Source organism: Momordica charantia (assembly GCF_013281855.1).
Source record: "Momordica charantia cultivar OHB3-1 chromosome 1 unlocalized genomic scaffold, Mcharantia_2.0 BLBB01000001.1, whole genome shotgun sequence".
Lineage (NCBI taxonomy): Eukaryota > Viridiplantae > Streptophyta > Magnoliopsida > Cucurbitales > Cucurbitaceae > Momordica > Momordica charantia.
The window spans coordinates 1,569,998-1,596,218 of record NW_028275157.1 but is presented as its reverse complement, the minus strand read 5'-3'; the positions used below and the strand labels follow the sequence as shown (position 1 = coordinate 1,596,218).

The 26,221-nt window shown below is 39.6% G+C and overlaps 1 long non-coding RNA gene and 1 other non-coding gene across 2 annotated transcripts in view; one reads left to right on the top strand and one right to left on the bottom strand.

Moving 5' to 3' along the window:
* The window catches only part of LOC148213064 (uncharacterized), a 46,777-nt gene extending 42,284 nt beyond the window's left edge, over positions 1-4,493 (bottom strand). The window contains exon 1 of the long non-coding RNA XR_015790310.1: positions 4,026-4,493. This is a non-coding gene — a long non-coding RNA (uncharacterized LOC148213064). The remainder of the gene's footprint in view (positions 1-4,025) is intronic.
* Positions 4,494-14,858: 10,365 nt separating this feature from the next.
* LOC148213063 (small nucleolar RNA R71) lies at positions 14,859-14,965 on the top strand. The gene has a single exon (XR_015793198.1). It is a non-coding gene; the product is annotated as a small nucleolar RNA R71 (small nucleolar RNA).
* Positions 14,966-26,221: the final 11,256 nt, after the last annotated feature.

Sequence of the window (26,221 nt, the reverse complement as noted above, 5' to 3'; positions counted from 1 at the left end):
GATGCAAACCCAATATGGTCCGTGGTTACGAGCAACATCGCATGTTCGAAAATCTTTCAAGAACACTGGTTTTGCGGGTGAAAATCAACGTGTGAGAGGAAGAGGTAGAGGGACCCTAGGATATGGGTCCACAGAGAATTTCAGTGATGTCGATGATTCTAAGCATTCGAGAATCGGAGAGTACGGTGCTCCAGCAGGCGACATGCCGACGAAAAATCTGGCGACTGTTCCGATGGAGATATTAAAGGAAAGGCAGTAATTGAGGATTTATTAAATGAACAATTTCAGCAACATTATAGTGAGCAACGGACAAATGCGAATCTGGGGGAGGATTTTGATGCGGTTGTTAACGATTCTCCCATGGAAACTTCTATATGCAATAAAAGCACTTTGAAATGGGGGTCGGGAGAGAAAAGCCCAATATTGACTTAATATTGAGGAGTACCAAAAAACCCATGGGTGAACCAAACCGAAACTGATCAAGTAGTGGTCAAAGTTAAACCTGAAAGCCAATTTGATTTTTGGGAGTTAGCAACACAGAGGGTGGAGTAAGGTTCACAATCAGAAAAGAATAAAACAAAGCTTATGCACACATGGAAGAGAAGGTTGGGATCTGGGAGAGAGGTACAACAAGTGGATGCTGATAAGAGTAACAGAGATGCAAAACTTTTTATCGGGAAGAAACATGCAATATTCTTAGAAGAGCGGGAAGGAAATAAAAGGTGTTGTGGGATATAGAAGGAAAACATCAATGATTTAACGCTGGAGGCTGATAGTCAGCCCCATCGAGCCCAATGAAAATATTAAGCTGGAATGTTCGAGGACTTGGGAAACCCCGAACATTGGGAGCGCTACGACATCTTCTTCGTAGCCACAATTCCCAAATGGTTTTCTTAATATAAAATAGATGTCAACACAATTGAGAGCACAATATTAAAAGGGAACTGAATTTTGACTGTTGTTTATGGGTGTCCAGTATAGGTTATACCAGAGGTTTAATGTTACTTTAGAATAGTGATTTGGATGTCCGAATTAACTCTTTATCCCAATGTCATATTGATGCTGTTATAAATGAAACAAGTAAGAGATGACAATTTACAGGTGTTTATGGGCAACCCGTTCAGGAGAGATGAGGGGAGACATGAGAGCTTATTAGCTGAATGCATAGTGTCTCAAATCTCCATTGGGGATGATTTTAATGAGATTTTTTCGGATTCAGAGAAGCTGGGAGGGGCCCCGAGACGTGAGGGTCTTATTACAAGACTTTAGAGATACAATTGATTCTTGTGGGTTAATTGATCCGGGATACTCAAGAGATATTTTCACTTGGTGTGACAGACATGTTACGAGACACCAGATTTGGGAGAGGTTGGATTGGTTCTTCATTAATGTTGAGATGCTCTAGCAACAAGCCTCCTAGGTAGTTCGACATTTAGAATTTTTAGCTTCGGATCACAGACCGATTTTAGCTTAATGGCAACCCGTGTGTGAGGATGGGAACAACGGTAGGAAGTGCCGCAGGCCTCGTAGGTTTGACGAAATATGGACTTCTTATACTGATTGCAAGGAGATTATTAAAAGGGTATGGAATGGTCAAGAAGATGGTGATGGTGCTTTGTTTGAAAGAAATCTTTCTATTTGTCTTATTGAGCTTAATAAATGGAACGGTGTTAGATCAGACGGTTTGATTTGGGGGGCTATTGTGAGAAAAAAGGCCGAAATCCATGATTTGTCTATACATGACATGCATCCTTCCAAAGCTCCCGGCCCAGATGGTTTTCAGGTAGGTTTCTACAAAAAATATTGGGACATTGTGGGGAAGGAAACAACCAAAGTCTGTCTCAGCTATCTAAATGGCAATATGAACGTGGCTCATCTGAACAAGACGTTCATAGTGCTAATCCCTTAGTCGAGGGACTCTGTGCATATGAAAGATTTCAAGCCAATTAGTCTTTGTAATGTAATATACAAGATCATATCGAAAACTCTGGCAAATAGGTTGAAGAAGATTTTGGATGACATTATTTCTCCAACTCAGTCTGCTTTTGTACCGGGGAGGCTTATAACAGACGATGCAATTCTTGGTTTTGAATGTATTCATTCACTCCAAAGTCAAACAACAGGGAAGGTCGGTGTTGTGGCATTAAAGATTGATATGTCTAAAGCTTATGATCGAGTGGAGTGGTCGTATTTGCGAAGGGTGATGGATTTTTGTTCCTGCTGGATCGAGTTGACTATGAGCTGTGTGGAGACGGTGGATTTCTCAGTCCTCACCAATGGTTTTCCTGGCCCGTCTTCCAAGCCAAACATAGGACTTAGACAAGGAGACCCTTTATCTCCTTACCTTTTTCTTTTGTGTTTGGAAGGTTTTTCTGCTCTTCTCGCAAGAGAATAAGAGAAAAACTAGTTAAATGGCTTTCGTATTAATAAATATTGCCCGTCACTGACGCATTTATTTTTTGTAGATGATAGCTTGATTTTCTTCAGTGCAACTCAAAAAGATTGCCAGACTATTAAAAGGGTGTTATCCTCTAATGAGAAGGCTTCAGGTCAAACTATAAATTTTGACAAGTCCTAGTTTATGACCAGCAAGAACACTAGCCAGGCTATGATTGACTACATTCAAACAGGGATTAAATGTTCCTTTTGTCTCGCATCTAGGCCAGTATCTAGGCCTTCCCTCCCAAGTCAGTACGAATCATTGTCAAGTTTAATATAGATTATGGAAGACTCTTCAATGGTGGAAAGAAAATTTTTTCTCTCTAGGCAGGAAGGAAATTCTTATTAAGGTTGTGGCACATGCAATACCAACTTACACTTTAAGTTTTTTTTAAGCTTCTAGTTACCCTCTGTAATGATTTTCATAATATTTATGCCCAGTTTTGGTGGGGTTCTTCCTCGAAGAGTCGGAAAATCCATTGGCAAAGTTGGGAACTTCTTTGTGTTAGGAAGGATAGGGGCGGGATGGATTTCACGGATATTAAAATCTTCAATCGGGTTATGCTAGCCAAACAGAGTTGGAGGATTCTGAGACAACCTTCTAGCCTGTTGGCAAAAATTCGTCGAGGAAAATATTTCAAGGCAGGAACTTTTATGACGGCTAAGTTGGGTCACAGGCCTTCTTATGCGTGGATGAGTATTTTGTGGGGCGGGAGCTATTTGAGAAAGGGTATCAGTGGAGAGTGGGAAATGGTTTCAACATTAACATAGCATCTAATCCTTGGATTAATTGGGACGATCCTCGAAAGCAAGTTTTCACACCTAACCACATTCGTGATTTTTCGGTGGCTTGGTTGATGATGGAAAGGGATACTTGGAATGTGGAAAAAGTCAGGGATAATTTTATCGCTTTTGAGGTGGATAAAATATTGCAAATCTCCATACCTAGTGATGATATGGATGATGTGATTATATGGGGGGAGGATAAGAAAAGGCCATCTGGGTATGCAACTGCAAGAGGATTCAACGGCCTCCTCGTATTCTAATTCGGTTATCCAAACAGAACGGTGGAAGCGTTTTTGGAAGGGTATTGTTGCTCCAAAAATTAAGCATTCGTATTGAAAGTTGACAAAGGATATTCATCCCACCAAATCTAATCTTTATAATAAACGATTTATGTATGACTTTTGTTGTGTTTTCTGCAGGATGCATGAAGAGTCGACGACGCATATTTTTGGGATTGTAAGGTAATGAAACTATTATGGAACTTTTTCTTAAATCCTAATTTTGGTGTTTTTAATATTGACAAGAGAGGCTGGCACATTGGGAATTATTGGGAGTGGATCTTGGACAATTCAAATATGGAGGAACTGTAATTGCTGATGGTCGAAGCGTGGGACGCGTGAAATCACAAAAATAATTTGGTTTTCAAAGGAGAGCGGCCTAGTTCTTCATTTTTTATTGAGAATACCAGAAATTTTATAACAGAAAATAACAATAGAAAAACACTAGAATTATTGGATGTAGAGCAGCACAACAACATCAGCAGAGATAGTTTGAAGATGGATTCCACCCCCTGTTAATACCTGGGCACTGAATTTCGACGCATCTTGGTCGGATACTCACCAGAAGGGCGGTATGGGATGGGTCCTTCGAAACTGGGCAGGAGAAATTATTGTTGCGGGAAACAAATTTGTGGGAAGCCGGCGAAGTATTAAGATGTTGGAGACGATGACTGTTCTGGAGGATTTTAAGGCTTTGATATTTTTGGATTCCTACCCGATTAGAGTGGAAACGGATTCGACGGAAGTCACGATGCATTTGCAAGACGAAGACACTGATCTCTTTGAAATTGTTTGGATTGTAAACGAAATTCAAGGATTGGAAGAATTTTTAGGGGTATTTTCTGTTGTAAAAGTGGATAGGGAAGCAAATGTTTGTGCCCATTCCCTTGCGCCAAAAGCCTTTGAAAATCAAGAAAGTGCGATTTGGGATCAAAATATCCCTACTTGGCTGGCCTCTTTGGCCTTTACTAACTGCTCCGTTTAATTAATTAAGTTTCTTTATTTTCACCAGAAAAAAAAAAAACTTATTATTATATTTATAGAGAGGGAAAATCTTAAGATGATTATGATATCTTTTTGGATATAGGATTTCTAGGAGAAATTCCAACACCATCAAGATATCTTCTTCTTTTCATTTAATTAATAATTAATTAATTTAAATCCAAAAATTAATTAAATAAATAAATAATTAACAATTAGTTATCACATATTTAATTAAAACTATATATTTAAATCATATTCAAATGCATCTCTCTTGAATAACTTATAGTTTTAATAATAATCCAATTCGTATTAATTATTTGAATTCTATTCAAATATTTCTCTCATAACATATAGTTTAATTATTGAATATTTATTAAAAAATAAACTACATATACAATGTATCATTATACACATTATATACATTCCCAGATATATAATTTGAAGATTTCAAATTTTCCCAAAATATGGATCCTCGTTTTACCCGTTCTGAGCTAGCAAGGGGGCTTAATTGACCTACAAATCAAAAACTCCAAAGATACGAGTTTAATTGATTAAACTCATTAACCAAATTAACCAATATTCATTAACTGTAGATCATTCCACTAAAGATCTGCAGCTGCACTCTTTTCACTGCAGAATATTTTGTATCCACGAAAATTGACCATTGACGGTAAGTTGATCCTTCACGAGTGCTCGAACTCTAGTTGGGTCAAATTATCGTTTTACTTCTAAGTTACATCTTGCTCCTTAAATAACAATGTTCCTCTAATGAACAATCTCGATTATTGTCTGACCAATAATCGGAAGTCCCTGTCGAGCTAGTGAGAATGTGGGAGGAACACCGATCTACTTCCCTAAAGTTAGGAAGGAGTGAATTTCATCTCGTGTAGTTACGTTTCCAACTCCCTACTCTGCCCAAAATAGTAGGAATTTTGAGTCGGCAACTCGGGTCACTCTCACCCATACAAATCAAATGACGAACCCTCGTACACAGGAGTTCGTAACTCACTCAGGATTAAGATTGAGTTACATGATCATCTTGAAAAATATTAATCAAAATAGTTAACGGTGTTACAACTATTGATTAATGATATCACGGTCCGATCTTATACAAACTCATTGTATAGGATACCCTCATGAACGACCTAGATAAAGTCATTCGTAACAATTACAAAGCAGGTCGTGTCCATAGTGTTACTAGGATAAGGTATCCAACCTTATCCATGTATTATAGGCCATTTCGGTTATTATTGGAACATTATCCACTTGTATATCAAATATATTGTATATCAAATATATACATTTTATATTAAATATATACTATTCTAGTTACATTAAATAACCTTGGATCTTAGTTGATTGAATAAATATTTTGTTCATAAATTAGAAATACACGAATTAGGTGCACCAAACCCAACACCTTGAGCATACCAAATACTCACAATGCTCAAGGCCGAAAACACTCCACGAGTTTGATGACCAACCAAAACAAGCATGCTCTGAGGGTAAACTATAGATTCGTAAGTTCGACCACACAAAAAAAAATACTATTTTGGGGATGTGGGGGGGGGGGGGGGTTGCACGTTGCAAAGGCTGAAAAACTCTCAATTTCTGTACTAAACAACTTCACTAAAACTGTTTTGAAACAAAGAAAAACATGTCTATTTATAGGCTAAGGCCCATGACCTTTACAATAATTTTGCTAAATAAATAAACCTAAAAAGTCAAAGAAAAATAAAAATTAAAAAATTATTTCCCATAATTGAAAAGCAAATAAAATAATTCCCAAAATTGTTCAAACAAATATGGAAAAGATATTTCCTAATTCGTTAAAGAGTGGGCTGCAAGGCAACCAAAATTGGCGCAAAAGATGGTGGCGCCCATGGTAGGGTTGGCAGTATCAAAGGTGCGCGCAAAGCCAGGTGTGTGCACTACCGAGGGGCACGTTGGGCATGCAGGCGAAGGCGAGGTTAGCAGCATGGCAGGAAGGCACGCGGGCGTGCGCGAGGCAGGAACACGTGCTCGTTGTGACGTTAGCAGCATGCAGATGGGGGCGCGCGGGGCGACGCTTGCAGTTCGGGGTGATGGCATTCTGGATATGCGTGGTCACGATGGTACGTGTGGTGTGGGATGTGCACGCTTGGCATGTCCTTGTACATGGGGCATGTCCATGGGCGTGCGGTGGCCATGTCTTTGAGATATGGCCTTTCCACCACTTTTTTCTTCCTCTTAACCCTTATTGGTTGTTCATGGACCTTCAACATGGACAAAGTCTTATTCTCTTTGAGGGTCTTTCTTATAGCACTTCTTCTTTGTTGGTGTAGGTTTAGTCTTGGAGCTTGGAGTACGTTATGATCACATCAGACTCTTTCGCTATTCTTTTGCCGAATGGTGAGGAGGTACCTAGCAGAGTGTTGTGTCTCTTTTTGCGCAGCAAACTGAACGGATAAGGCTTTGTAAAGTTGTTTTCAAGAAGATATGGAATGAGTCAACAACTGTCGGTACCAATTCCTAGACGAGCCTTGCAATGTGATGGAGAATGCTCGACACTTCATCCCGTATGGATACACATGAAAATCCATTATGGACTCGTACGTCTCCACGTGGCTTACCTGGTAGGTAGATGTTTCTGAAGGTATTGAATCCCACAGTGAAAACGAACGTAAAATTTTCTTTTGAAATTTAATAACACAGAATAGACAAGAATGTAGGGAATTGGGTTTATATTTGAAGCTTTTCTATCTGTAAAACCAAAATGACACCATCAAGTGATCTTCCAAGTTTTGACTCCGGCAAGGAACTCGTATGTGGGAACCATGTTTTGAAAACTAAAGCAAATCTTTTACAGAGAGTATCGAAAGAAAAAGAGAGCTTCTTAAGTACCATTGCTCCTCTAATTAATCTCATTAACCAAATTAACCAACATTCGTTAATTGTGGATCACTCCATTAAAGACCCGTAGCTACACTCTTATCACTGCAAAATGTTCAGTGTCCACAAAAATTGACCATTGACAACAAGTCAATCCTTCACTAGTATTCGTAACTCCAGTTGGGTCAAATTGTCGTCTTACCCCTTAGTTACATCTTGAACCTTATGTACCATTGTTCATCTAATGAGTACTTAGGAATAAGGCTCACCCTATCATGCCCAGTGAGAGAGTGGGGCCCCTTGTTCAAGTTCTGGAGTCAGCATTTAAGGGAACATACATCTACTTATCCTAAAGTCGGAAAAGAGTTAATTCCATCTTGCGTAGTTATGTCCAACGATTAAACAGAAGTCCTTATCAGGCCAGTGAAAGGGTGGGGCCCCTTGTTCAAGTTTTGAAGTCAGCATTTAAGAGAACACTCATTTACTTATCCTAAAGCTGGGAAAGAGTGAATTCTGTCTTACATAGTTATGTTCCTAGCTCCCCACTCGGTCTCGTCCCAAAATAATAGGATTGTTGAGTCGGTAACTCGGGCCACTCTCACCCATACAAATCCCTTATAGACAGGAGTCCATAACATGCTCAATATTAAGATTGAGTTACCTGGTCATTATATCAAATATCAATCTATTGGCTAATGGTGTTATAGCTAATAATTAATTATTTCGCGGTCTGGTGTCTTATACAGACTCATTATATAGGATACCCCCACTCGCATGTCTCCACCTGAACGACATGGATAGAGTCGTTTGTAACTGTTACAAAGTTGGTCGTATCCATAGTCTTACTAGGATAAGGTACTCAACCATATCAATGTATTACAGACCATTTAGGTTATTACTTAAATATTATCCACCTGTATATTGATAGTATATTGTATATTAAATATATACATTGTATATCAAATATATACCATGTATATTAAATATAAACTGTATACTATTCCAGTTACTTTAAATAACCTTCATATTAGCTTATTGGAATACGAGTAATGCAAAGAAATAACAATTTATTGAAATAAAATATTTATTAATTACAAACACATGACCTAAGGGCACAAAACCCAACAATTTCGTACTTGTTGAAGCTGGGGTGTTTCCCTTTCGAATAGATTGGAGTAGTTAAGATTGCCGAAGTAAATGCGGCTCCACAGGTTCATCATCGTCTGATGAAGGCATGCCCTAGGCCTTTTTCAAGTAGTTTTTGTTGGGTGTGTTGCCCTAAACTCGTAGTTTGTATTTTGTAAAAACAAATGTCTATTTAATAAAGTTTTATTCAATAAATTTGTTGTTGAATCATAACTTTGCATTGTCCAAAATCCAATAAACTAAACATCCAAGGTTATTTATGATGTAATCGGGACAGTATATATACTGGATATATAGTTGATATACGGGGTATATATTTGATATACCCCTGATATATGAATGGATAATGTCCCGTGAATAACCTCAAGGTTCTATAGTATATGGATAAGGCTGGGTACCTTATCCTGGCAACACTATGGATACGGCCCACTCTGTAGAGGTTACAGACGACTCAATCCAGGTCGTTCGTGTAGAGACATGCGAGTGGGGGTATCCTATACAATGAGTTTGTATAAGACCAGACCACGAAATAGGCAATCTTTAGATGTAACACCGTTAACTAATAGGTTGCTATTTCTTAGGATGACCAGGCAACTCATTCTCAATCCTGAGTGAGTTATGGACTTCTGCCCATGAGGGCTCGTCCTTTGATTTGTATGGGTGAGAGTGGCCCGAGTCGCCGACTCAACATTCCTACCATTTTGGGGATGAGACCGAGTGGGGAGCTGGGAACATAACTTCACAAGATGGAATTCACTGCTCCCCGACTTTAGGGGAGTAGGTGAGTGTTCCCTTAAATGCTGACTCCGGGACTTGAACAAGGGGCCCTACCCTCTCATTGGCCGAGAGGGACTTCCGGTTATTGGTTGGACCATAACCGGGTTGTTCATTAGAGGAGCAGTGGTGTTTAAGGAGTAAGATGTAACGCAGGGGTAAAACGATACTTTGACCCAACTTGAGTTACGAACACTCGTGAAAGATTGACTCGTCATTAATGGTCGTATATCCATGGACACGAAAACATTCTGTAGTGAGAAGAGTGCAACTGCGGGTCTTTAGTGGAATGACCCGTAGTTAACGAATCTAGATTAACTCGGTCAATGAGTTTGACCGATTAATCTTGCATCGTTTGAGCTTCGGATCTGTAGGTCCATTAGGTCCCCTTGCTAGCTCATAACGGGTAAAACGAGGATCAAATTGTTTGGAAGAATTTGAATTGTTCAAATTACTTAAGGGATTATATGTATATTGATACATTATAATATATATAGTTAATTGTAAATTAAAACTATATATTATGAGAGATATTATTTGAATGAGATTCAAATAAAATTAATATGAATGAGATTCATATTAAAACTATAGGTTAAAAATAATGTGCATAAGATGTACATTAAAACTATAGGTTATACGAGAGAAATGTTGTAGAATATGATTCTAATTTTATAATAAATAATTAAGTGTTAATTACTTATGTATATATATATATTTATTAATTATTAATTGGATTAATAATTAATTATATTAATTAATTTGATTAATTAATTTTATATATATATTAATTATTATATATATATTATTATATATATATTATAATAATTATTATTATTATATATATATATATATTAATATTATTATTATTATTACTAATATTAAACTCCCCTGCAAAATTGCAAGGGAGTGGGAGGTTTTGTGACGTGGGGAGTTACCCCACGTCACCCTTCTTCTTCTTCTCCAAGTGTTGGAGAAGGTGTTGAACTGGTTTTATACAGAACAGAAAAGAGAACTCTCATAATTCTCTCTCAAAATTCTCTCAAACTCTCCCTCTCTTCTATCAAGGTGCGACCACAAGCACGATCCCGAGATCCAAGAGGATAGCGAGGAAGATCCGGTGGTGGTGTTCGAGGGGAACTTACTGAAGAAACGTTCTTCAAAGGGTTTTTTTCCCCTGTATTTTTGTTCGTTAAAATTCGATTTTATATCCCGAAAAACAGCAACGAAAATCCCTTTCCGCTCCGGGATTCACATCCCTTCAATTGGTATCAGAGCCAAGTTGCAGTTTTGATTTTTTTTTTGGATCAAAATCGTTATGTTTGGTGGGTGATTTCATATTTTCGTAATATGGGTTTGCGGGTTGGAAAATTTCTGGTTTTTGGCACCTATATAGTGTTTTACTTCGTGATTTGATCATGTAAGGGCCCGGTGTTTTGGGCATTTTGTTTTTGTATTGTTTTTGTAAGTCCAGGTCGCTCGAAAGTCGTTCGTGGCGTCGGATTGGGCGAAAATTGCAAAAAACAGCAAAGAAGACGAAGCAGACTACGTAGACAGCGCCATGGCGCTATGCAGCAGCGCCATGGCGTTGCGGGACAGCACGGAGCGCCACGGCGCTGCACTGTAGCGCCGCGGCGCTGTGCAGCGCCATGGCGCCATGCCAGGGCGCCGCGGAACTGCTGCTGCAGCAGCGCCGTGGCGCTACCCTTAGGTGCCGAGGCACTGTCCCTGGTGTTTTTCGACGCGGTTCCGAGGCTCCTATTCGCGGTTCGAGGGCGGATGCAGTCGGTTTTCTTATTTTGTATTATTTCGTTTTCTTAGGGTGCCGAAAACCGATCCAACTTTGCTATTTAATTATTTTATGAATTATGAATGTGTATTTTAATTAAAATCATATTGCATATTGTGTGCCATATAGTTTTAAAATCCCACCATAGGTTACATGCATAATATGTATGTTTGATATATAGTATGTATGTATGGTCACGCATCATATAGTTATAAATGTTATAATGTATGAATGCATGTTTTATTTTCATCATTAATATAAGTGTTGTATTAATCAGATGAAAATAGAGTTGCATTGAGCATGACATTATTTTGGATAATATAATTGTTATATTAATGTATGCTTTCAATGCATGTTTATAGTTTTAATTTCTCAAAATTTTATAAGAGTTATAAAATGTGGTAGATAGAAATTAAAATCTATAATAAAGAGTTGCATGCAAACATAAGGTCTAAGTTAATTAATTTTAAAGGGGTTTAAAATTAATTAGACCTTAGGTTATATCTTCTAATGTGATTAGGGGGTAGTCTTTTATTTTGTTTTAACTAGGTTTAAAATGAAATAACAAAAGACTAAATATAAAATGTTGTCTATAAGGGAACCCTGTCTGAGGAAGGTTCTGTCTAGGCTGAGGTATTTAAGCTGACCGTAAGGGAACACCTCTACCTGGGAACCGACCTGGGGTTGAATTAGTCAATATTTTATATACAAGCAGTAATGTCGTTGGTTCATTAAAGTGTTTAACGAACTAAAACATTATTGTACAACTTCCGATATAATAGTTATATTGGGCCGACTAAAAATACACTTAGTTAATTTCACTTAGCCGGGATTTATCTAAGTAATATACCCTAGTCTTAGAATACTAAGTGGGAGCAAAAGAGAATATGTAATATACAGCGTATATATTTGATATACAAAGTATATATAACATACTTTACTCTCTCTCTCACGTTCTCCTTTAAATTCACGCTGTGAGTTCCATGCTCGGCCTCGTGTCGCCCTGGGCGCGGCCTCCCTACAGAAGGTGTTTGCATGGTTCAATATTGAGGTGAATGGAGATAGTGTTCATAATAAGTGGGAGAAGGACGTGTGACAACACATCCTGCGGTCTCCGCCATTGGTTTGCACCGTGAGGTTTCATACATGACCTGCGTGTCGTCCTGGAGCGAGCATCCCTACGGAGGGTTCATTGTATGAAAATCAAAATCAAGGCAAACTCCAGAGATGGATAGGAGTCTCTTAGGTTTTGCTCCAATATTTTCCTGCCCTACGGCAGAATTATTGGGGTGGATCTCTAAGGTCCGAAAATGTTGGGTCACACTTTCGAGAAGTTGTTAAGTTAGTTAGCAATTTCCTGACCAAATAAACGATGACTAAAATTTATAGGAATAAGAGTTATTCTGGTGTAAAATTTAGTTGAGAATGTCTCAATTCAGTGAAGGAGTACCTGTCCGCCCTACGGTGGCTGTTGCTCTAAATCACTGAAGCGTCGTTGCAAAACAATTTTGTTAGGGTGCTTAATTAATTTTGCTAAATTTTGATTGGGTTTAAAAGGCTAATGCATGAAACTAATATAGATTTGTTTTTACTTTCAGCATGTCTACTACTATTATTGCACTCTTAGCCGCACAAAGACTTAATGGCGAAAATTACAAACAATGGAAGTCAAACCTAAACACTATTCTCGTGATAGATGATCTTAGGTTCGTCTTGCAAGAGGATTGTCCTCAAGCTCTTGCGCCTAACGCCACTGTGGCGGTGCGCAACGCCTATGACAGGTGGATCAAGGCCAATTACAAGGCCAAGGTCTACATCTTGCCAAGAAGCATGAGGACATGGTCACTGCTAAGGAGATCATGGACTCGCTGCAGAGCATGTTTGGACAACCGTCCTCACAGGCTCGACATGAAGCCCTTAAGTTCATTTACAACTCCCGCATGAAAGAGGGTTCATCAGTGCGAGAACACGTTCTCAACCTGATGGTCCACTTCAACGTGGCTGAGTCGAACGGGCCGTCATAGACGAGCAGAGTCAGGTCAGCTTTATTCTGGAACCTCTTCAGAAGAGTTTCCTTCCATTCCGCAACAATGCGGTTATGAATAAGCTGGAGTACACTCTTACCACGCTCCTAAACGAGCTGCAGACCTACCAGTCTCTTATGAAATGTAAAGGACAAGAAGGGGAGGCAAATGTTGCCACCTCAAAGAGGTTCAACAGAGGATCGTCCTCTGGAACCAGGTCTGCGCCCTCTTCTTCTGGAAGTAAGACTTTTAAGAAGAAGAAGGCTGCTGGTAAGGGGTCTAAACCTGACTCAGTTGCTGCTGCCCAGAAAGGCAAGTTTAAGGTTGCAGAGAAAGGAATGTGTTTCCACTGCAATATGGACGGGCATTGGAAGCGCAACTGCCCAAAATACTTGGCCGAGAAGAAGAAAGCCAACAAAGGTAAATATGATTTACTTGTATTGGAAACATGTTTAATGGAGAATGATGACTCCGCCTGGATACTGGATTCAGGAGCCACTAATCACGTTTGTTCTTCATTTTAGGGATTTAGTTCCTGGAGGCAGCTTGACGCCGGAGAGATGACTCTCAAGGTCGGAACGGGAGAGGTCGTCTCAGCTGTGGCGGTAGGGGAGCTCAAGTTATTTACAAACAAGAATATGTATATATTATTAGATAATGCGTACGTTGTTCCTAAAATTAAAAGGAACTTAATTTCAATTTCTTGTTTGTTAGAACATATGTATTCAATTTCTTGTTTGTTAGAACATATGTATTCAATTTCTTTTCATATGAATGAAGCGTTCATTTCGAGAAAAGGTGTTAATATTTGTTCTGCTTTGCTTGAAAACAACTTGTATGTGCTAAGACCAACCATAACTAAAGCAGTTTTAAATACCGAGTTGTTTAAAAATGCTAGAACTCAAAATAAAAGGCAAAAAGTTTCTCAAAAGGAAAATACCTATCTTTGGCACTTAAGATTAGGTCACATTAATCTCAATAGGATTGGGAGGTTGGTTAAAAATGGCATTCTATGTGAGTTAGAAGACGATTCTTTACCACCATGTGAGTCTTGTCTTGAAGGCAAAATGACTAAAAGACCTTTTACTGGAAAAGGTTATAGAGCCAAAAAGCCCTTAGAATTTATACATTCAGACCTTTGTGGTCCGATGAATGTTAGAGCTCGAGGAGGGTATGAATACTTCATCTCTTTTATCGATGATTATTCAAGGTATGGTTATTTATACCTAATGCAACATAAGTCTGAAGCCCTTGAAACGTTCAAGGAGTACAAGACTGAAGTTGAAAATCAATTAGGTAAAACCATTAAAACACTTCGATCAGATCGGGGTGAAGAGTATATGGACTTGAGATTCCAGGACTATATGATGGAACATGGAATCACGTCCCAACTCTCAGCCCCTGTTGTCGTTGACTTGGCAAACAGAGGCAGGAGTGCAATAATCCGACTGCACAGGTTGTATCGGCGTGGCTAATGGATTTTTTATTCCCAATGCCATCTCTTTTAGCCTCTGGTTCATTGTAACCATCTCTTTTTGCATCGAGGTCGCAATGTCCAGAGCCAAAACTCCAGCTGGATCTTGCTTCTTTGGTGCTGCCCTAGATCTTTGCGAACACCATAGTTCGTTGTGTGAAGCTAAGTCATTTAGGATGTCAACTATCTCGTTGAATGTCTTCTTTGTAAAGGCTCCGTTGGCAGCATTGTTTAGCATCATCTTAGTAGGATGATCTAAACCTCTAAAGAAATGTTCTATCTGGATGCATGCCGGCAAGCCATGGTTCGGACATTTCCTGATTAGTTCTTTAAATCTCTCCCACGCCTCGTGAACAGGTTCACGATCATACTGTCTAAAGGAGATGATCTCCTCTCTGATATCAGCGTGGCGAGTAGGTGGGAAGAATTTTGTTAAGAACTTCTCCACTAACGACCCCCATGTGGTGATGGATCCCGGTGGAAATGCATTGAGCCATGCTCTAGCTTGGTCCTTCAAAGAAAATGGAAAAAGTGTTAGTCTCAGAGCATCGTCTGTTATACCAGGTAATCGAAATGCATTTGCAATTTGAATGAATGATTTCAGATGATCATGTGGATCCTCATGTTCCTGCCCTCCAAAATGTCCAATTGTCTGCAACATTTGGAACATCATTGGTTTAAGCTCAAAGTTTGCGTGGGCTGGAATAGGGTTGACTATCCCTGAATCAAAGTTCTGAAAAGCCGTGGCGGCATATTCTCGCATTGCCACGTCTCTGTTGTCTGCCATCTGGATATGGTTGAATTCATCATTTCTTGCATGATCCCTCATATTACCGTTAACAGCAGGTGGATCAACCGGATCACGAGGTGGAATATCTGCCATTGATGTGCTTGTACTCTCTACCTCACTTTCAGGACTGATTTCACCTTCTCTCTCTTTTTGCTTTTCTAGTTGTTTTCGAAGTCTTTGCTCCTTTCGAGTTTTTCGAAGGGTCCGCTCAATCTCAGGGTCAAGGGGTAGAAGAAAAGATCTTGTGCTCATGCACTTTAACTTACCCTTGTGAGATAAACGACCAAAAATATAGAACAAAAACGGTGGATGGAAATTACACCCAACAACAATTCACAAAAATAAAAACTAAAAGAATTTGAAAATAATTTTAAAACTAAAGTCCCCGGCAACGGCGCCAAAAACTTGACTGGGCGTTTTGCTGAACGCACGCACTAAGCGTGGTAACAATTATATAGATGCAAGCGCACACCTGTCAGAGTAATATAAAATGGATGGAGTATCCAAGTATCGATCCTCAAGGACTTCTAAATAATTTCCAAACTCTGAAGTTTTAAAGAATAGTGAATGTTGAAATGAGTGATTCTTGTAAAATGGGAAGTGGTCACAAATAATGGTTTTGGATTTGGGATTTGGACTTATAATGATAAAACCTAGCCCGATTTACTTCAAGTTAGCCAACAAAGAATCAAGGACATGCTAAGGATAATATGCATTTTACTTTAGAAACTAACGACTACGCTTCTCACTTTACTTATGTCTAAGCAAGTTCAAAGTCCTAAGACATTCCCTAATATGTCTATTATGAGATATATCTTAGTTTTAGGATGGAAATAGTCGCAACCTCGGGTTAAGGTCCTATGTCTAGGCTACTTAAGCGGAACCCTTATGTCTAAGGCGCTCCTCTCCTCGGTTTAACCACTCAACAATGCAAATAAGCAACCTTTTCAGTATTGACTTGTTAAGACTTACAGTGGCCTTCTCTAAATCCTAACTTTTTGGGGAAACATGTTGAGCAATGAATGGAAAGTAAAAACACTACTTCTTAGCAACCCTTTTTAGACATAAAAGGCTAACTATCCATAACCGGGCTAGAGACGGGAATTTAGAAAGACATATTGAAGAAAATACAGCAAGTAAAATGGTTGAATGTGAAATGCATGTGTGAAAAACAAACGTTAACTAACGGAGAGTTTTTATCGGGATTGAGAGCTTCGCCCTTCTCTTTCAAGCAAGGGAGAGTGTCACGTGCTCTTTCCTCCAAAAACACAACTCTCTTAACTAAAAATAAAGTAAAGGCAAAGAGAAGATAAGCAAAGTGCTAGATTTTTATATATTTGAATAAGTAGAAAATAACTAAGTACAAATGGAAACAAAACAAAGCTCAATAAAAGAATGTAAAGTACTCGGGATTTAAAAACCAAAAGCAACTAATGAAAGCAACTCAAAAGTACTTAGAAAGCAACAAAGAAACACTAAAAATGATCAAGAGAAGGAAGCAAGGCTTGATGATTTTGGTGGAGAAGTTGCTGGAATTTATAGCTGTGCAGAATTGGTTAGGTAGGTCCTAAAACGATGGTGAATCACCCATTTCCAACTCCTTTGACTGACCAAATCGTGCTCAAACTGATAGTGGAACACTTCTTCTACACGTATGCATCAGTTGGAACCACCAAAACGCATTGGAAGACGCGTTTCATTAAGGGCAAAGTTGGAAGAAAACCTGTTTTTCTGCAGGCATCCCAGGCGCCTGGCGCCTCCCATGTAACTTTTTCGTCTTTTCGCTTCTTTTGATTAATTTGCACTCCCAAATGGTCCTAAAATGTCATAAATACAACATAAGCCATCTACAAACCATAGTATATGAATTTTGCATGAATTGGAACTCAAACGATCGAGAAAAAGTCCGAAACAAAGCTGAAACATAGTAAAAACAGCATCTAAAACCTTCTTTTTACGCATGTAAACAAGCGTAATCAATGGAACATGGAATCACGTCCCAACTCTCAGCCCCTGGTACACCTCAACAAAACGGTGTATCAGAAAGGAGTAACAGAACTCTGTTGGACATGGTTCGATCAATGATGAGCTATGCTCAGTTGCCTAACTCGTTTTGGGGTTATGCAGTGCAGACTGCAGTTTATATTTTGAACGTAGTTCCATCAAAGAGTGTTTCTGAAACACCCTTTGAGCTGTGGAAGGCTTGTAAACCTAGTTTACGTCACTTTCGCATTTGGGGATGCCCGGCACACGTGCTCATGACTAACCCGAAGAAACTGGAACCTCGTTCAAAAGTATGCCTATTCGTAGGTTACCCTAAAGAGACGAGAGGTGGTCTCTTCTTCGATCATAAAGAAAACAGAGTGTTTGTATCGACAAATGCTACTTTCTTAGAAGAAGACCATGTTCGAGATCATAAACCACGAAGTAAGGTAGTAATTAACGAGATTTCCAAAGAGGCTACAAACACGTCATGTAACACCCCGCGTTCTCGAACTCGTCTTTTAGAGATAAATAGTGTCTTTGGATTTTTGTTTCCTAAGCTGATAACTTTAATTCTTGGATTTTATAATTTTCAAATTCTAATTTTTGGCTAAATTAGAATTAAGTTTAATTTCATTGGATTAAGATAATTTAAGTTCTCGATCAGTGTAGGATATTTTTAGTTAAATCTTAAATTCATGGTTTTGGGGACTCTTAATTTCTACTTATTGGATTATTATTCTTGGCTATCAGAGTGCAAGTTAGGTATTTTATTTCGGGTTTCTTCTTTTGGGCCGTTAGAACTATTTGAAAATAGAATTCTAGTTTCCTCTAGCCTATGGGCTTTCCATTAGAGTTGGGAGTTGGGCTTTTCATTTTTTCAACTAATTAAGGGGATTCTTTAAAAATTGGGAATGTGGGCTTTTTGGTTTAAAATGCAAAATAAATAAAATAAACAAAAGAAAACCCAAACTCACCATCGTCTCCTTCTCCCTTTGTTGCCCTAGCCGCCACACCCCTCCCTTTGCTTCTTTTTCTCCAGCAAATCCTCACCGGCGACGACACCCCTACGACGATCGACGGCGTTTCCCACGGCGGCCGCGTTCCTCGGTACGGTGGTGACGACGCCTGCAACATGTCGCTCACGAACCCGACAGCATCTCCACGGCAGCGCGACTGATTCTGCACCTGCGCGCCTCCTACGGTGAAGCAGCAACCATACGACGACGCTTCTCTACCATCGTCGGCAGCACCCACGCGACAAATATCTCGACAGCCGCGACGTTCCCCTGCTGCGGTGCATCTCCCTCGTCGTTTCAAGACCTTCGCCGGCAATCCGAACACGTGAAGGTCAGATCTGCAAAAGCTCGACGACCAGCGGCAACCCACAACCACGACGCAGCGCTTCAGTGACCCCGACGCTTGGATTCATGATAACGCCCCTCCCCGAAGCGGACATAAGTGTTTCAGTAGCATTTTGGCAAGTTTCGACGCTTACTCACACCAAAACGAAGCTTGATTTGAGTTACGCACCCCCTTCGGCATTGATTCAACATTGGTCCACTCTTATTCGGACCCAAATCGGCATTAACCATCGCTTTTAGACATCGAAACAGCAAGCTTAAGGCCTTTTGAACTCGGATTTGGGAGCCCGAACCCCCTCGGCGTCGACCCACTCCTTACCCAAGAGGTTTTATGGTGAGATAATAGGTAAAAAATCATTTAAACTTACTTTCGATGCAAACTAAGTGTTTCTAACATGAACTCTATTCAAGTTGGTTTGCTTTTGGATTTAGGAACCCTTCGACGAGCTTAGTAGCGCTTTGGGACTTTGTTGTAAGTAGTTTCTTATTGGAGGGATTGGTTGTTGTGTGCTGATATGATATGGTTGTTTGCTCGTGTGCCCATGTGTGATATTTGCATGTTGCTTGTCGTTGTTATGATTTAGTAAATGTCATTGTTGATAAAACTGTTGATATATCTTGGGAAAATTTTGTGGTTGTGTGAGTAAATTGTAGCCAAGTAATCTTGGATGACTATGATTGAATTGTTGTAATGTTCTAATTGATTTTCATAATGAAATTTGTATACCGGTACTATAATCTGTTGTTTCGAAAACATATTGAATATTTATGAGAAATCGGTTGCGTTTGATGTATGCTGGGTATCTATCAATTATACTTTGGTTAAGTTGTTGGTTGTGCCTTTTCTGTGAACGATGCCTGTTGGAGCTGTTGGATCATGCTGGACTATTTTAAACTGATTGGTTTTTACATATGATCGTTTTGGTGTATCGTATATTGGACTATATGAGATTGTTGATGGATAGGGCATGGCGTAGTAGCAAGTAGGACTCTTGTGAGAGTTTTGAGACATAACAAAGTAAGTAGACAAAGGGCGTGTGCGTGCGTTAATGTGTGTCAGATGGCTTCTAATGTGCTGTTCTTGTGATATTTGATATTATTTTTGATACGCTGTTGTGTAGGTAGCTCTCGGTTGTGGTAAACTGTATACTTGAGGTAGTGTTGAATATTCGTTGGTGATAATAGTGAAAATCTTGCCTTGTTAAACTGGTGAGAATGGTTATGGGATGATGTATGTTTACAACGGGTGCACGTTAAATTAGAACCATTGTGATTATGTTTTTGTTATGAGATGTGGGGGTTATTGAAGCATATTTTCGGACCCTGTTCGCAGGCTAGGGGTTGATGTGGAGTTGGTTATGGTAAGGAACGTGAGATTCTTGGGGAAAGTGAATGGGTGAGTGTCAGGGCCTCGGGTATAAATGGTCGGGGGCTGATACGTCACTAATTGGGTATCGAGGCCTCGGGTAAAAATGGTCGAGGGTCGATACACCAATATTGGATAAAGATGAGTATCGAGGCCTCGGGTATAAATGGTCGAGGGTCGATGCGAGCAGTCTTTTGGAAGGAATACTATCGGGGCCTTAGGTAAAAATGGTCAAGGGCCAATAGATGGTGAAGTCATCTGGCCCTCGGGTATAAATGGTCGAGGGTCGATGCAGTAGTGTCGGGGCTTTGGGTAGAAATGGTCAGGGGCCGACTCTACTCGAAGGAGTTAACTGTGGAAGGCTAGGATAGCTGTGATAAGCGTAGAGGTACTTGAGATGTTAGGGAGACTAGAGGTTGGTAGTTAATGTGTTCCTGGTTGTGGTTGTCCCGAATTTTATAGAATGTGTCTATGTTTGATTGCATAATGTGATGAAAAGCATGACTATGAATGTTTCATGACTTGGTTGAGCATGACAAGTTGACATGTACGGTACATGTATAGTTAAACATTTGCATAAACTGCTTCTTGTGATATGTTTCTATTTATTCAAAGCTTGAGAGTTGTGATAAGTATGATATGTTGATTCTTTAATAAGCATGACACGTTGTTTTCTTGATAAGTATGTTGTTTGTGCGTGACCCTTCAGATAAGGGCTGCTTACTGAGTACTGTGGTTGTACTCATCCCTCTTTTTTCCCCCCCAGTTTGCAGGTATCGAGCTAGCTCTTGGGATGGTGATGGCGAGGAGGAGGCTTGATCGGAGAGACCATTAACTATGCTGCGTGCAATTAATTTCTTTTAGTTAGGATAGTTGTGGCTATTTAATCGTGTAGTTGAGTTGTTAGCGGTTGGTCTTGTTTAGTTTTATGGTCTAAAGGATGTTGTAAGGTTGCCGATTCATTATTCTTTTTAGAGCATTAATTGTGTTAGCTTCTTGAACTACGGGATTGTAACCTACTTAGGATATTTATGAATACCTTTGTTTAAGTTGATCGTACTTGAATAAGTTTTGGCTTCATTGTCTTTCGAGATGTTAATATTCATTTAGTGGATGGTTTATAGTTAGTAGAGGTTTCCTTGAAGGGTTTGGTTGAGTTGAAGTCGGTATTTAATGGTTTATCTGTATAGGATGTGAGTTTCTCTTAAATCTTTAGTGGTGTCATTCTAATTGTTCAAGCTCTCGTGAGTGTTGAAAATCAGAGTAGCGCAGGAGAAGCGTGGTAGCTTTATTGCTTAGTATTGTTGTGAAGACAATTCTCTTGTTTATGTGAAAATTTTAGGTAGTCTTAGTAACGGTCCCTGTTTGGAAATGGTGAAATTCCTGGAGCGTTACAAGTCAACTAGAGTTGTTGATCAAACTGGCACTACAACAGGAGTTGTTGATGAAGCCAGCACATCGCGTCAATCACATCCACCTCAAGTGTTGAGGGTGCCTCGACGTAGTGGGAGGATTGTGTCACAACCTGACCGCTACGTGGGTTTAACTAAAACTCAAGTTGTCATACCTGATGACAGCGTCGAGGATCCATTGACCTATAAGAAAGCAATGGAAGATACTGACAAGGACAAATGGGTCAAAGCAATGGACTTGGAAATGGAGTCGATGTACTTCAATTCCGTTTGGAAACTTGTAGATCAACCTGACGGGTAAAACCCATAGGGTGCAAATGGATTTACAAGCGAAAACGAGACGCCGAAGGAAAGGTACAGACCTATAAGGCGAGACTTGTGGCAAAAGGCTACACACAAAGGGAAGGGGTGGACTATGAAGAAACCTTCTCCCCTGTAGCTATGCTTAAGTCTATTAGAATACTTTTGTCCATTGCCACATATTATGACTATGAGATATGGCAAATGGACGTCAAAACTGCTTTTCTGAATGGCAATCTTGAAGAAAGTATTTATATGTCTCAACCCGAAGGGTTTATTGACCAAGGTTATAAGCAAAAGGTTTGCAAGCTTAAACGGTCCATATATGGACTCAAACAAGCATCTCGATCTTGGAACATAAGGTTCGATACAGCGATCAAATCTTATGGTTTTGACCAAAACGTTGATGAACCTTGTGTATACAAGAAGATCGTCAACAACACCGTAACCTTCTTAGTGTTGTACGTGGATGATATCCTACTCATTGGGAATGATGTAGGATACCTCATTGACATAAAGAAGTGGCTAGCGACTGAGTTCCAAATGAAGGATTTGGGAGAAGCTGAGTATGTTCTTGGCATCCAAATCCTAAGGGATCGTAAGAACAGAACGTTAGCCCTGTCTCAAGCAACTTATATCGACAAGATGCTTGCTCGATATTCGATGCAGAATTCCAAGAAAGGTTTATTACCCTTCAAGCATGGAATTCATCTGTCTAAGGAGCAGTGTACAAGACACCTAAAGAAGTTGATGATATGAGACGTATACCCTATGCTTCAGCAGTGGGCAGCCTGATGTACGCTATGCTGTGCACTAGGCCTGACATTTGCTATGCGGTAGGGATAGTCAGTAGGTACCAATCCAACCAAGGATATGATCACTGGACTACTGTTAAGGGAATCCTCAAGTATCTTAGGATAACGAAGGACTACAAGCTCGTGTTTGGCGCTAAGGATTTGATCCTTACAGGATACACTGACTCTAACTTCCAAACAGACAAGAATTCAAGGAAATCCATGTCGGGGTCAGTATTCACTCTTAACGGAGGAGCGGTAGTTTGGCGAAGCATCAAACAAGGATGCATCGCAGACTCCACGATGGAGGCTGAGTATGTTGTAGCTTGTGAAGCAGCAAAAGAGGCGGTTTGGCTTAGAAAGTTCTTGACAGATTTGGACGTCGTTCCAAACATGAACTTGCCCATCACACTTTATTGTGATAATAGTGGTGCTGTGGCAAATTCTAAAGAATCTCGAAGCCATAAGAGAGGCAAACACATCGAAAGGAAGTACCACCTTATACGGGAGATAGTGCAGCGAGGAGATGTGATTGTCACGAAGATCGCTATAGAGCACAATATTGCTGATCGTTTTACGAAGGCACTCACGGCTAAAGTATTTGAGGGCCATCTAGAAAGTCTAGGTTTACGAGCTTTGTACAGTTAGTCTAGGGCAAGTGGGAGAAATATAATTGGATATAGTGTATGCCCTAGTTTATTGTATTTTCCCTTTGTTTTATGATAATGTACACCCCACTCGAGTTTAGTTCAACTCGAAGTTTGTTGGGTGTGTTGCCCTAAACTCGTAGTTTGTATTTTGTAAATACAAATGTCTATTTAATAAAGTTTTATTCAATAAATTTGTTGTTGAATCATAGCTTTGCATTGTCCAAAATCCAATAAACTAAACATCCAAGGTTATTTATGATGTAATCGGGACAGTACATATACTGGATATATAGTTGATATACGGGGTATATATTTGATATACCCCTGATATATGAATGGATAATGTCCCGTGAATAACCTCAAGGGTCTATAGTATATGGATAAGGCTGGGTACCTTATCCTGGCAACACTATGGATACGGCCCACTCTGTAAAGGTTACAGACGACTCGATCCAGGTCATTCGTGTAGAGACATGCGAGTGGGGGTATCCTATACAATGAGTTTGTATAAGACCAGACCACGAAAGAGGCAATCTTTAGATGTAACACCGTTAACTAATAGGTTGTTATTTCTTAGGATGACCAGGCAACTCATTCCCAATCCTGAGTGAGTTATGGACTTCTACCCGTGAGGGCTCGTCCTTTGATTTGTATGGGTGAGAGTGGCCCGAGTCGCCGACTCAACATTCCTACCATTTTGGGGACGAGATCGAGTGGGGAGCTGGGAACATAACTTCACAAGATGGAATTCACTCCTCCCCGACTTTAGGGGAGTAGGTGAGTGTTCCCTTAAATGCTGACTCCGGGACTTGAACAAGGGGCCCTACCCTCTCATTGGCCGAGAGGGACTTCCGGTTATTGGTTGGACCATAACCGGGTTGTTCATTAGAGAAGCAGTGGTGTTTAAGGAGTAAGATGTAACTCATGTCACCGACCATAGCCTCTATCTGTGCCCTCATGTCACCGACCTCAGCCTAGAGTTCAGTAATCTGATCAATGGCGATAAGAGAATTTGTCCACTGTGAATCGGGCCTGATTCTCAACTTTTTGTTGACGGGCAGTTTCGCATGTTCGGTTGCGTGCCTTTTTATCATTAGGTGACCGATCTTGGCTTTCCATGTTTTGGTTGCTGGAACCTTAGGAATCGTCAGCCATCTCACTGCGATATCAATTGGCTTAATTAAACGTTTCCATAGATGACGACATCTATTGATGTTGAAATTTGCCTTGCGTCGTGGAGTGACGTGTTTGAAGCCCTAGCGAGTCATGGGCGAGCGAGAGAGTTGCAAAAATAGGTACAACACTCCGATTTAAAGATGTTGTGCAAGTTCTAGTTGAATCCATGCTATTTTGGAATTATGTTTTGTAGATTTGAAGATGTTGTGCCAAAGTGATGCTGAAGATTGCTATAGGAATGCTGGAGCTTCGCCAAATGCGCTATGCTAAAGCCTTTGTAATGCTCTAGCATCTCAAGACAGCGCAGTAACAAGTTTGACGAGGGATTTTTACTAATATTCGTACTTTATCAGGTTTTGCCCTAAATTTAAGGGGAGCTATAAAATAACCAAGATGTGGGTTGTCTATTTATCAATTTCCAAGGGGGGAATAGATCCCAAGAGAGGAAAATAATCCAAACACGATGCTGAAGCCAAGAAGAGCAGCACCCATTTCGAGGAAGAAGCTGACGATTAGACGTTATAACCTTCATTTTCTACTGAGCTGGAGGTTTTTGGGGTACTATTGAAGCTTCTCCAAATGGGTTGTGCCTTTTTCTTACTTATCCTTTCTTCTTCATGAACTAAATCCCATTTTCTGGGAGGGTAGTCTATTGTTATAGCTTTCAACAGTGATGTTTTAATAGATCATACAGTTGGTCTAATAGAGTTGCTTTAATGTTTCCATCTTACTTATTGTGTTTGGCCATCATTTTTAGTTTGCTAACTCTCTTATGACTTGGAAAAGTCTATTTGATGCTCGTTAAACTCTATTTGTGTTAGATTCCCTTATTAAAGTAGATGGTGAGTACTTAGGAATAAGGCTCACCCTATCATGCCTATAAACTATTCTTCAAGTTTGTTTATTATACAATGGGAGTTTGGAATGAGCATTTTTAGGTATCTCGGGAGGAAACCACGTTGGTTTGGGCAATCGATATTTCAATTTTGCTAGAACATTATCTGGAGTGAGCAAGAGAATTTATAGTGATTCCCTCTTATTTCTTTCTTATTCTTAATCGTTTCTCTGTTTATGTGTGCTTTTCTGCTTTTTTTTTCATGTGCCCCAACATCTGTTATTACAATACTTTCTTTATTGTAGGTTCTTTCTGCATTTCTATATCATTTTACTTAGTTTCGTTATATATACACCAATTATCTTTTATTTGCATTTTTCGTATTCTTAACGCACGTTTAGAGTAATATCCTTAGTCCCTGTGGATTCCGACTGTATTTGTACTACAGTAGGCGAGAATAGTGCACACTTATACTTGCATTCACATCGGTTGTGGACGTGTAACAAGTTTTTGGCGTTGTTCCTGGGGACTATGTTATTTTAATTTTAAGTTTTTATGAATAAGGATACGGTGCTTAAAGAGCTTTCTCTCTTTTGCATCTTCAATTTTATTGCAGGTAAATTGGAGTTTTTGATTGGCTACAAAATTGAGATAACTTTTTATAAAAGGAGAAGAGAATAAAGGCATTAACAAATGTTGCAAAGAGAATGTTAGAAGTCAATGCTCTAACATCGATCAACGAAAAGCTTACTGCCTTAACCAACGTGATGAAAGCAATGGATGTTGCTAGAGCATCTTATGCAACCAATGTCAGTAACAGCAGCTCAATAACTTGCACATATTGCAGAGAGGGGCATACATTTGATTTTTGTCCAGCCAACTCATCCTTGTTGTATTATCTTGAGAATCAGAGCGTGAATAGAACCAACCCCTACTCAAACACCTTCGTTCCAGATTGGATGGAGAATCTAAATTTTAGTTGGGGTGGT